The sequence below is a fragment of the Eulemur rufifrons genome, chromosome 4 (genome assembly GCF_041146395.1).
Source record: "Eulemur rufifrons isolate Redbay chromosome 4, OSU_ERuf_1, whole genome shotgun sequence".
Lineage (NCBI taxonomy): Eukaryota > Metazoa > Chordata > Mammalia > Primates > Lemuridae > Eulemur > Eulemur rufifrons.
In genome coordinates this window covers 42,974,298-42,989,367 of record NC_090986.1, presented here as the reverse complement: position 1 = coordinate 42,989,367, position 15,070 = coordinate 42,974,298, and the positions used below count along the sequence as shown (strand labels likewise).

Genomic DNA, 15,070 nt, shown 5'->3' with positions numbered 1-15,070 from the left:
TGTCCTTTATAACTTTTCAACTACACAGCCCTCTTAGGGTAGTTCTGCCATACCTGTTTTATTCCTCAGCATGCATAAGTTCTGTCTGAATTACTGCATGTTTGCTCATGTATATTGAATGAAGTGGATTTAAGAAAAAGAATGTTGATTTTAATTATTAAACTATTTCTTACATCTCCCAGAATGCAATCTTCAGATATTTTGGTGTCATTGGTTTACAGTCACATATTAATGCCAAAGTGCATTGGGCCAATCTGGTTGTATTCTGAAAGGCCCTGATGGAATTTTTTCTAAAGAAGATGCTGAATTGGTTCTCAGTGTACATATTCTACTCAACATACATTTTTAAGTATTCATTCTATATGTGTTTTTCCATCTCTTTTGTGGAAAACAGACAAGTAGTAAAAGACACTGTTTTTGATCTTTAGAATTTCAGATCTGGGTAGGTAAATATGCGTTATGTTTGTGAAACAACAATAACAAAAGTAATGCAAAAACCAAATATGAGCAAATGTGCAGTAATTCAGACAGAACATATGCATGTTGAGGAATAAAACAGGTATGGTAGAACTACCCTAAAAGGGCTGTGTAGTTGAAAAGTTATAAAGGACAAAGACCATGATAAATATAGCCATGATGATTTTCACACGACTTCCATTCATGATTGCTATTTTTGAACTGCGGACTGCCAGCCATCTACTACAGGAAGGAGCAGGCTTGTGGTTAAGTGCCTGGTGTTGCAGTCAGATCACCTGGCCCCACCCATCTAACTGTGTCAAGTCATTGGACAAGTAACTTTAGGCCTCAGTGCCTCAACTTCCTTTCTATAAGATGCAATGAATAAACATACTTGCCTTCAAAGGTTGTGGAAAGGGTTAAATGAGTTGCTACATGAAAAGCATTTAAGACAACGCATGGTACCTGTTTAGCCTTAATAAGTGTTATTTTACTCTCCCAGTTCTCAGCTGGCAATATATTAGGGTATTGTTTTACCTCAAGGGATATTGCCAAAGTGCTCAAATAAAATTCAGTTTTAAAAAATGTATGTCATATAGCCCATGTAGGATGTAGAAGTGAAGGCATAAAATCAGTGAAAACTTTAATGAGTTTTTATCTCCAAAAAGGTTGGAAGTCGTTGCTCTGGGGCAAAGGTTGGGGGAATGAGCATATCATTTATGTCCCCTTTTCCATTACTCTTATCTGATATTCTCTAGAGACTCTTTTGCATTGTAGACTATTATTAATAACTTCTGAATTGTTCTTGCATTTACACAGAAATGATAAATAATCAGAAAACATATTGAGCTAGCTTTGCCAATGATAAAAATATTTGTCAATTTATCTGGGTTTAGCACATTCTTGGATAATTTTATTTTTTAAACAAGTTGTCTGATTTCCAACTTCAAATCATAATTTTCCCTTTTAGCAGAAACACATTAGCTTCTGAGGTGTGTTAGAGATTGTTAACATGCACAGGAATATAAAGTCAAATATTTACCAGAGCCTATATGATGGGTTGCAAGGGCATAGCTTTGTAGAATTATTTAATTTTGTGGATTGTGTGACCAAAAACCTGTGACTTGTTCACATGCTCTCAAAGCATAATAAGCAGCTTTCCCAGAAATAGTCCTGAGGAGGGACTGGGTCACTCTTGAGAGTTGCCGGGTGCTATAGTCCGATGTCTGTGTGCTCCCAAATTCTTATGTTGAAATTGTAACCCACAAGGTGAAAGTATTAGGAGGTGGGGCCTTTGGGAGGTGATTAGGTCATGGGGGTAGCGCCGTCACGAGTGGGATTAGGTCCTTCATAAAAGGGGCCCCAGAGAGCTGCTTTGCCCCTTCCACCAGGTGAAGACACAGGGTGTCTAAGAAGCAGAGAGCAGTCCCTCATGAATCTTCTGGTACCTTGATCTCGGACTTCCCAGATTCCAGAACCGCAAGAAATAAATTTCTGTTGTTTATAAACCAGCCAGTCTATAGTATTTTGTTATAGCAGCCCCAAAAGACCAAGATACAGGGTAAATAAACTTGCTTAAGCATTATCACAAAAGGTGATTTAGGACTAGCCATGTCATGGATTCTTTCATTTTTTTTTAAATGAGTTCGAGTCTTGATTTATTGTTTCAAAGCAACTATTTAGATTTTCTTTGCCAAATGTTCTTGTATCTCAAGAAGCGGGAATCAGGGAAAGCATTCTTGAAACACCCTCTGGGAGTCCTGAGGGGAAAGCATTTTGTGCTCTAGCATATGTCTCAGTGTGGGAGCCTCGGCAGCATGGCAGTGTGTGGGCAGACTCAGGGAAACGAGGGGGAACAGCAGAGCAGTCTGTTCCGGCAGACAGTACCACCCATGGATGCGAAGCCCACCCAGTGCTAATGCGAGTTACACACCCCTAAGACAGGCCTCAAAATTCCCGGAGCAGAAGCAAAGCATAAGGCATAAAATGAAGCACGGTCTCAAAGTACTAACAGCATTTTTATGTATCCCTTTTTCAAAGTTAATAACTCCTTCCATAACTGTAACGTCTTTCTGCTGAGGAGTTAAACGTCCACTGAAGACATTTTGTTCATTTTAAACGTTCCCATTCGTCCTGACAATGGTTCCACGGAACAGAAGGAAACTGGCCTGCATCTTACGGGAGAGAAAACCCAAAGCCCAATTAGATAAAAGATGCCAACGTGACAGCCACAGAAGGAGAGCGACTGCAGAGCTCGCACAAGCCCTGCCGTGGCAACCCACAATGCTGCTTCTACTCAAGGGAAACTGCCAGGGTTGGTCCCTGACCCTGCCAGGGCTGCACCAACGATGCTTCCCAGACCCACAAAAGCTTTGGGTTGGTCGGATATAGCTGTGGTTGCAAAGCCTTAGACTCCGGGTTCCTTGCAGGTCAGGAAGCTTGCTTTCAGCTTTACAGAAAACAATAGCGAAAACTTCTGCAATCTGCTGGATCCCAACCATTCTTACGGTCCTTATGCCAATACCACATTCTCTCTTAATTCTATGACAGTGGGGCATTTTTGTTGTTATTGTTTTTTAAATAAACCAATGTTTATTTTCCATCAACTTTATTTCCATCTTGGGGGCCTGTGGAGAACACCTGAAGACCACTCAGTGGTTGTCCCTGTGCGCTCAGTGGCCTGAGCAGTGGGCGCTGCAGACCAGGTTTCTGTGGCAGGCGGGGCACTTCCCGTTTTCAGTAGGGACCTGCTGAACAGGCACAGAGGGCACCTGCACACCCTCAGACCAGTCTGCGACCTCAGGCTGAGTAGCAGTGAATTCAGAAGCTGGAGCAGTTCATTCCCCCTGAAATCCTCCTTGGTCACAGGCTTCTCAGCGGCGGCCTGCTCTTCCTTTCCGGTGTCTTCAGGTTCTCTGTTGAAGGACAGATCAGGCATGACCTCCTATGGGTGTACACAGGAGGTGGTGCCACACGTGTGCAAAACTTCCCAGGACAGCATCTAGCACATCAGATCCACCGGGTGGGCTCCCTGGTTGTTGTATGGGTTGGTGACGTCCACGTAATGCACAGGAGAACGTGCGTTACACAGAGCAGTGGTGGGCAGGTTAATATGCAACACTCTAAGTGGTAGTCTGCACTGGGAATGGTAACCAACGGAAGACGCAGCTCCCAGAAGGCTGCCTGGATCTGGTTGGTGAGAGTTCCCAGAGTGAAGTGACCAGCAGTGGGAGAGGCTCCAGTGGCAGCAGCAAACTCAGCACAGCACACTGGCCGGTATTCCCAACGGATACGACCCTGGCATCAGCAGGGTTTTCAATGGCAACAATGGCATGAGCTGCCAGCAGAAGCTTCTCCCAGGTCCTCTTCAGATTTATGATGCAGATGCCATCACTTTTCATTTCGTAGATGTACTGTTCCCTTTGGAAGTCAAGGTCGGTGCCACCTAAGTGGGTTCCTGCTGCAGATACTGCTCTGATCTTTTTAAATATTCCATATAAGGATAAGTTAAAAAAATCTGTTGTTTTCAAAAAAATCTCAAGAGAATCTCATTGTGAGATCGGTCGCTCAGTTATCATTTCACAAACACTCATCGAGCACCTGCCATGTGCACAGCACCACACTAAGCTCCGGGGATGCAGTAATGAGCGAGGCAGAGACTACCCCTGCTGTCACCTGCTACACGTATGACACAGACCACCGAGGGACATTCCTGCAGCCACTCGCGCTGACCTTTTAAAGAGAGGTTGGAAAGCCTACTGACATGGTGAGTTTCAAGCCTACCATGCTGGAGATTCTCTGGTTTTGTGGTTGTTGAGCAGAGTCAACAGAGTCAATTAAATAAAATGCAGGGGATTTAGAGACATAAGCAAAGGGAAAGAAAATAGAAGCATAGAGGGGAGCTTATTTATATTTCCAATTCTTGCATTAGATTTGGGGAAGATTCTTGAATATTTAAGGTGTTCTGTGGAACATACATAATTTTTCACTTGGAAAAGCAGAAAATTTTAAGAACTGAACCCAATCTCTGAAGTTACTTTGCTAGCTTCACTTTAGTCAAACCTGAGCCCAAAAGATAGAGTGCATATGGATTTCAGTCTCTACTTAGAGCATTACAAATAGTAATTTTTCTTTCACCGAACTTTTAGGTATTCAAATCATTATAGCTAATGATAGCCAGTAGTTACAGAATAACTTAAAGTTTACTAGATAGTATGTTAAATATTTTACAGGCATCATTTTATTTAATTCTCCCAACACTCTGAGATGATGGCATCATCATCCCCGTTTTACAGATGACTAAAATAAAGCTCAGGCAGATGAAGCAACCTTAAAGAGAATGAAGTCAAAAGTGCTGAGGATGTGAAATGGTGCAGCATATAATTTTAAATGAGAGTTCAATATTACAATTTGATATTTCCTTTAAGAAAATATTACAACCAGAAGAGACAATAATAAACTGTCCTATGATGGACTTAATATGATTCCCCTCCTATGGCTCAAAGGAATGAGTGTCCTTCAGCTCTTTCATATAGCCCTCTCATTAAGTCAGGGAGGGGCATAGCTTCATGTTCTCCTGGGCATAAAAAGAGAGCCTTTCGTATCATCCCTTCTCTGATCTTCTTTTCTCTTACATAATAAAACCCTGTATCTTTCCATTAGTTCCTCCACTTAAATGAAAAGTTGCTAGAAAGGAGGCAGGAAGTAGCATGTGACATTTCAGATGCACTGAGGATGTTATGCTTATTTTATAGTAGGTTCTCTTTCTTCAGCTCTGGGCTGCACTCTGTTTCCAAAATCAGGCTTAGAATGTGAGCAAATCGGGAGTGAGGAGTTGGGTATATTCATCTACGAATGACATGAGTATTGAATGTACCAAATGGTGTTATTACTCTCCCTTACAGAATATTGACAGAAGGGGTTTAACATTACTTCCCTCAGGATCAACTCCTCTTATGTAGAGAGTCTTAAATTTTGTTGTCTGATCAGAGCTGTCTTCTATAAAATACACTGCTGACTTGAGATCCTGCAAGCACCATAGAATATGGTTTGTCTTAAGACACACTACACAATTACTTAACAAATTGAAGGTACCCAGAAATTAAGCAGGGAAAAGTACTAGAAGGAATGTCCTCTCATTCAATTAAAGTTACGTGAAAACATCTTTCAAGAGACAGAGCATGCATATTATATGCATGTGTGGGTTTATGTGAATTTATGTGTATTTGGAAAAAGTTGATCCAAGAAACATATTTTAAAACTCTGCTTTGGTATCAGCATGTTTCAAAAACACCAATAATTTCAGAATCATCACCTAAATAAGTCCTGCTGAGAAAAACCAAAGTTGTGGTTTCCAAGAAAGTTGTGGCTTCCAGGAAAGAGAGAAAAATCAAATGACTAGAAAGTACATATAGGGACCTTATAATATACTAGTTCCTTGAGATAAGGCATTCTACATAAAGAAAATTAATCTAAAACTTTAAAAAGGTTTTGAAAAGAATTTTCAAGAACTTCAGTAACCTCTTCTGTTTATCTGGAAACTATTCATATAAGCTAAGCCCCCATCTACAAACACTTTTCCATTCTTCAAACAAACCCAAATGCCAAGACCCATGACATCTTTGAACTGAAGTTAAATACAGATGATAAGTCTGCTTTTAAATTCTCCACCTACAAATAAGAATTCAAGTCTGACTTGGGGCAGCATGGGACTGGATTAGGAGATCCAGGGCTAAATTTGGAAGACCAAGATCTAGGTGTGCCAGGGCTGTTGCACACCAGCTTTGTTCCATAGGACAAATCACTGCATTTCTGTTTGGAACCTTCAATTTCGTCACTGACAAAATGGGGTTGAGACTCCCTATTGGGAATGTCCCAAAGGTTGGTTGTGAATTTCTCACGAGGGCATGGATGAAAGAGCCTTCTGAAAGGATGAGTGTAGGTCTCCTACAGGAGGGGTCTTTTCAAGACAGGTCTTTATAAACCTTTTTGGCACATGAGTGGCAGGAGCAAAAGGCAGGTGACTGGGGCTGGCATGATGGACATGCTGGAGCCTGCGTCAGCTACCTGGGCGCTGATCTAGTACGGGGAGGAGCTGGTGGCAGCCACAGTATGAAGCAGGAAGGGAACCAGACGAAGGAGTGCTATGGAGCCCCAGGGCTGCAGGAGCAGGTGGATGGACACTGAGGAGCAATGCGGGGAAATGAAAGCAGCACGTGCTACCCTAGAGCACACGTGACAAAATGATGCTCAGCACTCGCCAAACTTGTATCAGGATATTAAAAAATAAAACTGCAGGGTGATGTGTGCATGTGTACGCATAGGTGAGTGTGTACGTCTCTCTACTTTATTAGAGTTCATTAGTTTTTGAGGGTGGCTAGTTGGGTTTACCTTTGATGAGGGCTAGCGTTTGAGAAAAGAACTTAACATTTACGCATCCTGGTGTTAAAGTCTGAGGCCATGGCTGCACCTTCTAGTTCTACAGAACTTTCTAGTTTTAGCTGGCTACTCCCTTTGGACCAAGGCCTGCTAATGTGATCAGCCACTTTTATGAGTACCTAACATTACAGCTGTTACGTACTTATTAGAATAAACTATTTACTCATTTATTATTTATAGGAATTTGTGGTTAATGCACTGGCATTCTTTTTTAAAACCATGGCTCATTACCATAAATAATCTGCAGGATGGGGTCATTTTTTGTACGTGTGCTCTTTGACTCCTGGGAACACAAGAGAACATGTGTCATGATGCACATTCATTTAAGGCATATGTTCTAGGTAGGAAGGAGGTGACACTACTCTTACCCAGTTGTGACTGAAGTCATAAAGTTGTGCAAGAGCTCACCATGAATAGGGCTTTATCAGTAGCCTAGAAGCAAGCCCTGGTTTTCCTCCTCTAGTGTCCTAAATCATGTGACATTCAGGTCAACTGCGATGAGGGCTCAAGGACATGCTCTACCAATCTAACCGTAATCATGCATGTTTATAAATATTAAATGCAATTATTATTATCCCTACAATGTATCTAACAAAAGTCAACCCAGACTGTGACAAGGACTAGATTCGTATTTCATGACAGTGTCACATGCAAGAACTACAGTCTTTCACTTAGTCAAGGTACTACGTGCAAAAAGAAAAAGGAAATGCTCCTTTGTCAACACTTGTTATCATTCTACACATATGTAACTTTTAGAATCACAGGTTTCCAAATCTATTAATAGGCACCAACTTGCAAAACCAAGGCACTGTTTCAGACGACATCAAGCAAAAATAGCACCAAAAAGCTGATTTCACTTAATGCTATTTTTAAGATACCCACCAGTTGGAAAGTCAAGGGCATGCCACTACACGAATGAATTGATAGCAGAGGAAAAAAGTAAGTTAGTTAAATGATGCATCATTTTTACGTTTCAAGGATAGTAACGTGCTGCAAAATAGGCAGCACATGCTGTCTGCACCAGGCAAAAGGCTGTTACTGAATATATGATGCTTTCCAATGGGCCTCCCGACCCACAGAGAAATGAGCGTTCTAATGACATTTCACAATGGAGTACATTCAGCTGATAAAGATCCACAGATGAAACCAACAAACACAAATACTGCGTTGCCACCATCAGGAGTGTGTACATGCACATGAGGGCAAACCATGATGTGACTGTACTAATTCTATTATTTTTCATTTTCCACACATGGTAAAGCACACTAGGAGAAGCATTAGAGAGGCAAAAGCAATGGACACAGACATATTTCTTTAAAACTTATAAATGGAAAAAATATATAAATAGCTTCTACTTGTGAATCTCATTATCTCAAACAAGGCTAACTCCCAGAGCCAACACATGATGCAATACCTAAATATGTTTAATTGGAGCAGCACAGAAGGACCTACCTGTGACAAAGAGGTGACATAGCAGTAACATAATTTTGCTAACTCATTAATGAGAGTTTGACTTCTCCCCCAAAGACAGAAACTCCTGGAGACCACCTTTATGTTCCCAGCATCAACATGGAACCTGGCATATAGCAGGTGCTCAAAGTATGTTAGTCTTTCAATTAGCTAATTACTTTAATTGCACAAATTTGGGAAAAAAGTCTTCAAATATTCCATTTTATTTAAGTTTTGTGTATCTTTCTAAAAATAAAAAAACCCTAAGAATAATTTAATTATGGAGTTGGAACTAGAAGAGTTAGAACACTTCAGTTTAAAGCTATGCCCCATCCTTTCTTTCTTCCTCCTTCAAATATTTATTGAGTGCCTACTATGGACAAGGCCTTATACTAGGTGCTGGGACTTACAGTCCAAAAGAGAGGGTCATACATTCATACTCGCTCAAGTACACATACCTAAGGGCTGTGATACAAGGACATGGTGGGGAACCAGAGGAGGAAGTGAAGAATCCAAGCTGCCAACAGCAAAGAGGAAAGTGCTTTAGCTGTGGTGAAGCCTGTTAGCAAAGAAGAGTATGCAAAATGAGATGGAACTTTGGAGAATATGAACATTTAAAAGGTAGGTAAAGGAGGAGGAACAAATGAGAGAGATGTAGTAGAAATGTCAAGGTTAGCTTAGTTATATCATATCAGAGAATTCAGTTAACCGAGCTTTCAATTTTGTTATCTATAAAAGGGTCAGAGGCTGGGCGTGGTGGCTCATGCCTGTAATCCTAGCACTTTGGGAGGCTGATGCGGGAGGATTATTTGAGGCCAAGAGTTCAAGACCAGCCTGAGCAAGAGTGAGATCTCATCTCTACAAAAAAGAGAAAAATTAGCTGGGTGTGGTGGTGTGCGCCTGCAGTCCCAGCTACCTGGGACGCTGAGGCAGAAGGATCACGTGAGCCCAGGCGTTGGAGGCTGCAGTGAGCTATGATGACAGCTGCACTCCAGCCCAGGCAACAGAGACAGACCTTGTCACAAAAAAACAAACAAACCCCCAAAACAAAACAAACAAACAAAAGGGTCAGAATACTTTCTAGCTAACAAACCAGATAATTAATGTTAGCTATATATTAGTCATGGCCACATAAATTAGTTTTGCATCCCATTATAATAATAGTCAACATTTATTGAGTTTGGTAAACACAGTCCTTAGAGTTTCATATGTAGTACAGCACATTTAATCCTCACAGTAACTACAAGACAAGTATTATTAGCAGGCTCCATTTTATAGATTAGGAAACAGAAGCACAGAGATATTAAATAACTTGCCTAAGGTTACAGAGTTAATGTATAGTAACTGAAATATCAAAATAAGCAGACTAATTCCTTAATTCCCTGCTCTATTCTGCCTGTCTTCATTTTAAAGATTAGATAATGTCTTTCAAGACATCTCACAGAATGGTCATGAGAAATAAATAATATATATGATACTGTGAGAAAACTATAAAAAGCTTAAGAATGTAAACTATCATTGAAAGGTAGTTCTAACCAAATGCACTGTCCAAGTCTGGCGAAATCAGACTTCATTGTTTCCCTTTGGAGAAAAGTGTTGAAAACGATGAGTTAGTGGAGAATGACTTTGGAGACTTACCTCCACCAGCAGATGATGAATTATTTACCAGCAATATTACCAGGCGTGCCTGGGAGCAAATTATTGATTTCAGGGTCCATTTTTAATCCCTCATCAGATTCCTTTGTCACACAGAAGACAAAGTCAGACACAGCTGATGTTTAAATGATTAGATTTAAGGGAGCTGATAATCAGAAGTTGGCATTTAAAAAAAAAAATCGTAACACACATGATCCTTGTCTGCCCAGACCTTTAAGCTGAATTAACACTGTCATGGACTGAATGTTTGTGTTCCCCCCAAATTCACATGTTCAGGCCCTAATTCTCAATGTGATGGTATTTGGAGACGGGGCCTTTGGGAGGTAATTAGGTTTAGATGAGGTCATGAGGGTGGGCCCTCCAGGATGGAATTAGTGTCCTTCTAAGAGGAAAGACGATAGCTCTTTCTCTCTCTACTTTGTGAAGATACAGAGAAAAGGCAGCCCTCTGCTAGTTAGGAAGAGAGCCCTCACCAGGAAGTGAATCAGCCAGTGCCTTAATGTTGGACTCCCCGGCCTCCAGAACTGCAAGAAATAAAGTCCTGTTGTTTAAGCCACCCCATCCATGGTATTATATTTTATTATGGCAGGCCAAGGTATATGACAAATATATTTAAATTTTAATATTTTGAGCCATGGGAGAGAGATATTTTTGTTGTGTTTTACACCCCAGAGGAAATGGTAGTGAGGAGTTTGATGACTTAAGGCTGACAGCCAAAAGCAGACAGAATCTGAACCAGTATCCCTTGATTCCAAAGCCTGAGCTCTTTCCATTGAGTTGCTTGGACTCCTGTTCTTCACATATATTCACCCCAGGCCAGTTTTAAAAAAATTACTGGAGAGTAACAATCTACATGCTGTACTTCAGAGGCCACATCTCCCTCTGTGGCTAATTAACACTAGATTTGCTTTGACGGTCATTTTCCATAAACTATCTTCAGTTTTTGGTGTGTATTCTGAGACCATGGTCCCACAGCTTGCTACAATCCTGGGAGGCCAAGCGCGCTCGCGCTCTCTCTCTCTCTCTCTCTCTCTGACAGATAAATGATTTAACTCTTTACCTGATACCAACATGATTGACACTTTGCACAGTGCCACTTAAAATTCAGTACCTGTTGAGCCAGCTAATAGATGAAAAAGAGAAACAGATTTTTATTCTTTGTTCATGTGAAAATGTCATATGTATTAGTCCTGTTAAACCACAGACCTAGCTTTTAAATCTTATTCCAAATCATTTTTCCAGAGTTGTGATGTTTGAAGGTGTTTGTGTCTTGGAAGGTGTGGCAATAAGTACTACAAGGTTGATTTTCAAATCCATTAATATACACAAGAGACAGAAAGCCACTGAATTAGCACACCCAAAGGACAAAGAATAAAAAAAAAAAAATGAGCTGCACAAAGTCTGTCCAAGAGGTGATCCTTTTCTATTGGACTAATTATAAGGAAATATAAAAGGGTAAGCTTTTATTAATCAAGCTCTTTTCACTCAGCCATGACCTGCTAGGCAGAAGAAAGCAAAGAGACAGGGTGTTAATGTAAGCCTGATAATTAAATTCAGGATCAAGCAGATCAGAGAGGCCATAAAAGTAGAAGTCAGGTGGAGGTAGGAATTGGAAATCTAATCCTTTATAATACTATATGGTTTGTGGAAATTAGAGAAAGGAAACTTACAGAAGATTTTTTTTTTAAGCATCGATAAAGGAAGTTACATTTAAGAGAAAAGGGAACAGTGACAGATAATACCACTGAGGTACTTTGTAGCAACTTGCTCTCTGTGGCATAAAGTGCTTTCCCACATACTAATCTCCTCCCTTTATTTTCACATCACCCCTGTGCAAAAAATAGGCAAGAGAGGGAATGAGGGACTCAATGTTGTCCCAGATCACAAAATTAAAGAGTGACAGGACAGGCCTAAAGTCTCAGCTTCTGAAATTCGGGTCAGTGTTCCATCATTCTTCTTCAAGCATTTTGTCCAGCATAACCATTATAAATACAGAAAGGGAAGAAATTATGTAACCAATGTTGAAAGATGTTTCTAATATGAAAAAACTTCTCATTGCCCTCTAAACTTGAATATTCCTACTTTTATGAAAATATTGAGTAAGGAATGGGAAACAGCCATGAAAATGTGGAAAGGAGATAAAAAAAAAAAAAAAAAAAAAAACAACAAGCAAACAAAAAAACAGGACTAAATAGGAGCCAAGTCCAGGAGATAGAAGTTTCAAACCTAGTTTTAACTCACTGTACAAATTTGGACAAAATTATTTCAACTCTCTGGGCCTCATTTTCCCACCAAGATGAGGCTACTGGAAGAGATGTCTGCATTGCATTGATCCATATGCCCTGTGCTCACTGCGCCAAGTGCTGTGCTCAGAGCCAGGGCAGCAGGACCCCCATGCTGGCGGCCCTAAGTATTGAGGGGAAGGCAGGAAGAACGTTATAACCAGCCCAACAGAGACTTACAATAAATCCTGACAACAGTGATAATATGGTTCATATAACAGCATAAGATCAGAGAGGAAGAAGAGGCTGATGGGCTGGTGTATGACAGGGAAGTCTTTTCACAGGAGAATTTTTAAGCTGAGTTTTTCTGAATTAGTTTCCTTAGTGATAAAGGTGTTTTGGGAAATGTAACAAGTTCATTGTGGCTGGAACTTATGGTCCAGGGAAGACGGGAACAATTTATGAGAAGATGGAAAAGGAGGAAATAGTTGTGAGACTCAAAGGGCCTCATGTGTTGTGTTAAGGGCTTTGGACTCTGAAGGATGGCAAACCACCGGGTTGTAAAGAGAGGTGCAGTCCCATTTGGTTTTTACAATGATCGCTGCAGGCACGGTGAAGATTAGGCTTGGGGGAGGAGTGCAAAGAATCCGAATCTAAAGATACCAAGGCTAGTATCACAGGCAAGAGGTGATGAGGGCACGTGGGGTGAAAAACAGCCAACATTGCTGGGAAACACGTAGGTGGACAAATGCTAGACTCGGGTGATCAAATGGACGTGGCTTTTGACAGAGTTGGAATTACAAGGAGGTTTCTGGCTTGGGTGATTTTGTAGGTAAGGAATGGGGAGAAGATTGAGCTTGGGGGATATGAACAAAGAGATTCAATGGCTCTTCCAGTGCTAAAATCTTCTCATGAAAGAAAGAGATCAGGGTACCGGGTGTTTTGGGAAAAGAGGCCCTCATGTACTAAGATCTATTTATTTAGTTGAAGTCAGGTGTCTCTCCGAGCAGCCCAGGGCTGGACAATTATTGGGGGCAAGTGGCATCACTTTACAATGGGTTGTTGAGAGTATGTAGAGATGGAGCCAAGAATGTACTGAAACCTAGTCCTTTGCACCCTGAGGGCACATGCAGGCTGCATCAGGTACTTGGTCACAGCTTCGGCCCTATTTACCTGCAGACACTTGTGGCTTGTGAGCTGCACTTTTTTTGGAGCCACCAGTTAAAAGTTTGTAAGAATTTTTATCTTCAGATTTTCTTCATCTGAAAAACGTTTCTGTCCCTCATCATACATAGACAGAAAGATACACACACACCCCTTAGGAAATGTCAGTCGTATGTCGATGGTGCCCACATTCGTATCTACAGACTTGCCCATTGCTCTAAGCTACCAACCACAACCCTAAGTTGCTCACACAAAAACTAGGTGTCATCCTTGATTCTTCTCTTTTCTTCATTTCTTTCCATAAGCAACTGCTGTTAATACTATTCTCAGAACACGCCCTGATTTCACCCACTTGTCTCTTTCCACAGATACCATTCTCATCTCAGCCAGCATCCTCTTTCTCCTCAACCACAGCCAGGGCCTCCGCACTCACTCCCCTGCTTCCACTCCTAGAATCCTTCCTCCACAGAGCTGCCAGTCTGAGTTTTAAACACATAAATCCGATCATTTCACTCGCCTGCTCAAAACCTCCCATTCCACCCAGACTCCAGGCTGTTTCTGCTCCCGCCAACCTCTCTGCCCTGATCTTGCTTCACCCTCCCCCTCATTCATGCTTTTCTTCTGCTGAATGTTCCAGGCCTGCTGCCACTGGAAAGCCTCCATGTGACCTGTTTCTAGCACCTGGAATGACCGAGTCACCTCCTTTCAAGGGGCTTTTTCTGACCATGCCCCTTGGATCGCGCCCCAGCCATCTCCGATCACATCCCTGTTCCATTTTCGTCAGAGCACTCAGCATTCGCCAGTTGTCTATCTTGCTGCACCACGTGGGAAGCTCCATGAGAGTGGGGGTCTTGTTTGTCTTCATAAATACTGTGCCCCCAGAGTGCAGAGAACTGGCGGATCATTGCAGTCACAATAGCTTTACTGAATGAGGGAACAAATAAACACAAATATTCTGGAAAAGTGATACTATTGTGTAAAAAAAAGATAATTTCTGACAATCTCAAATAGAATCTAAATACTTATAGATTAAAATTAAATACAGGTTAGGAGAAAATAAAAAATGGCAAGCATGTGAAGGCCCACATGGCAGCTAGGCAGAGGAGGGGTTCAGCTAAAGCCTTCTAAGGAAGCAGAAGGTTGTAAAAGAAACAAGGAACACTCTGATTGCTATATTCTCTAATAGGTATTGCTGGTATCTTCTGGTATTTTTTGAAGCCCTTTCCCCCCTAAAAATCATCATCAAAAACATTCAATCAAGTCTTCCATTCAGGAGAGGGGAGAGAGGCAGACACGTAAACTCACACACATATGCTCTTCATAGTTCCTCACCTTTCTATAATGCCAGCATGTTTTGCTTTAATGTGTCTGGAGGTACCTTCAGATACGGCAGGATGCGAATACCGCGCCCTAGGGTTGTTGCACGGTGTGGCAGCCCTTAAAAGAGAGAATAGCAAGACAAATGTGGCAGCACGTTTCTGGCTGTCTAGGCATCTTTAGTTGGGAGGATTTTCTAGTAAAAGAATGTCCTGACAATTTAAAAAATTGTTAGCGCTATGTACAGTCAATTCCTAATAACCGAAATGAAAATGGGCCAAATTGCATATTATCATGGAGGCCGGTGCTGCCATTTGTTTTTAGGTTTTAGCATAACTTAGGTGAGTCTCAGGGTCCCTTCCTCTTCC

At 41.3% G+C, this 15,070-nt stretch overlaps 1 protein-coding gene and 1 pseudogene across 1 annotated transcript in view; both read right to left on the bottom strand.

Moving 5' to 3' along the window:
• Positions 1-15,070, bottom strand: part of KLF12 (KLF transcription factor 12) — a 409,446-nt gene that overhangs the window by 37,698 nt on the left and 356,678 nt on the right. The gene's annotated exons all lie outside the window — the stretch shown is intronic.
• On the bottom strand, positions 3,065-14,048 carry LOC138382865 (small ribosomal subunit protein uS2-like; annotated as a pseudogene).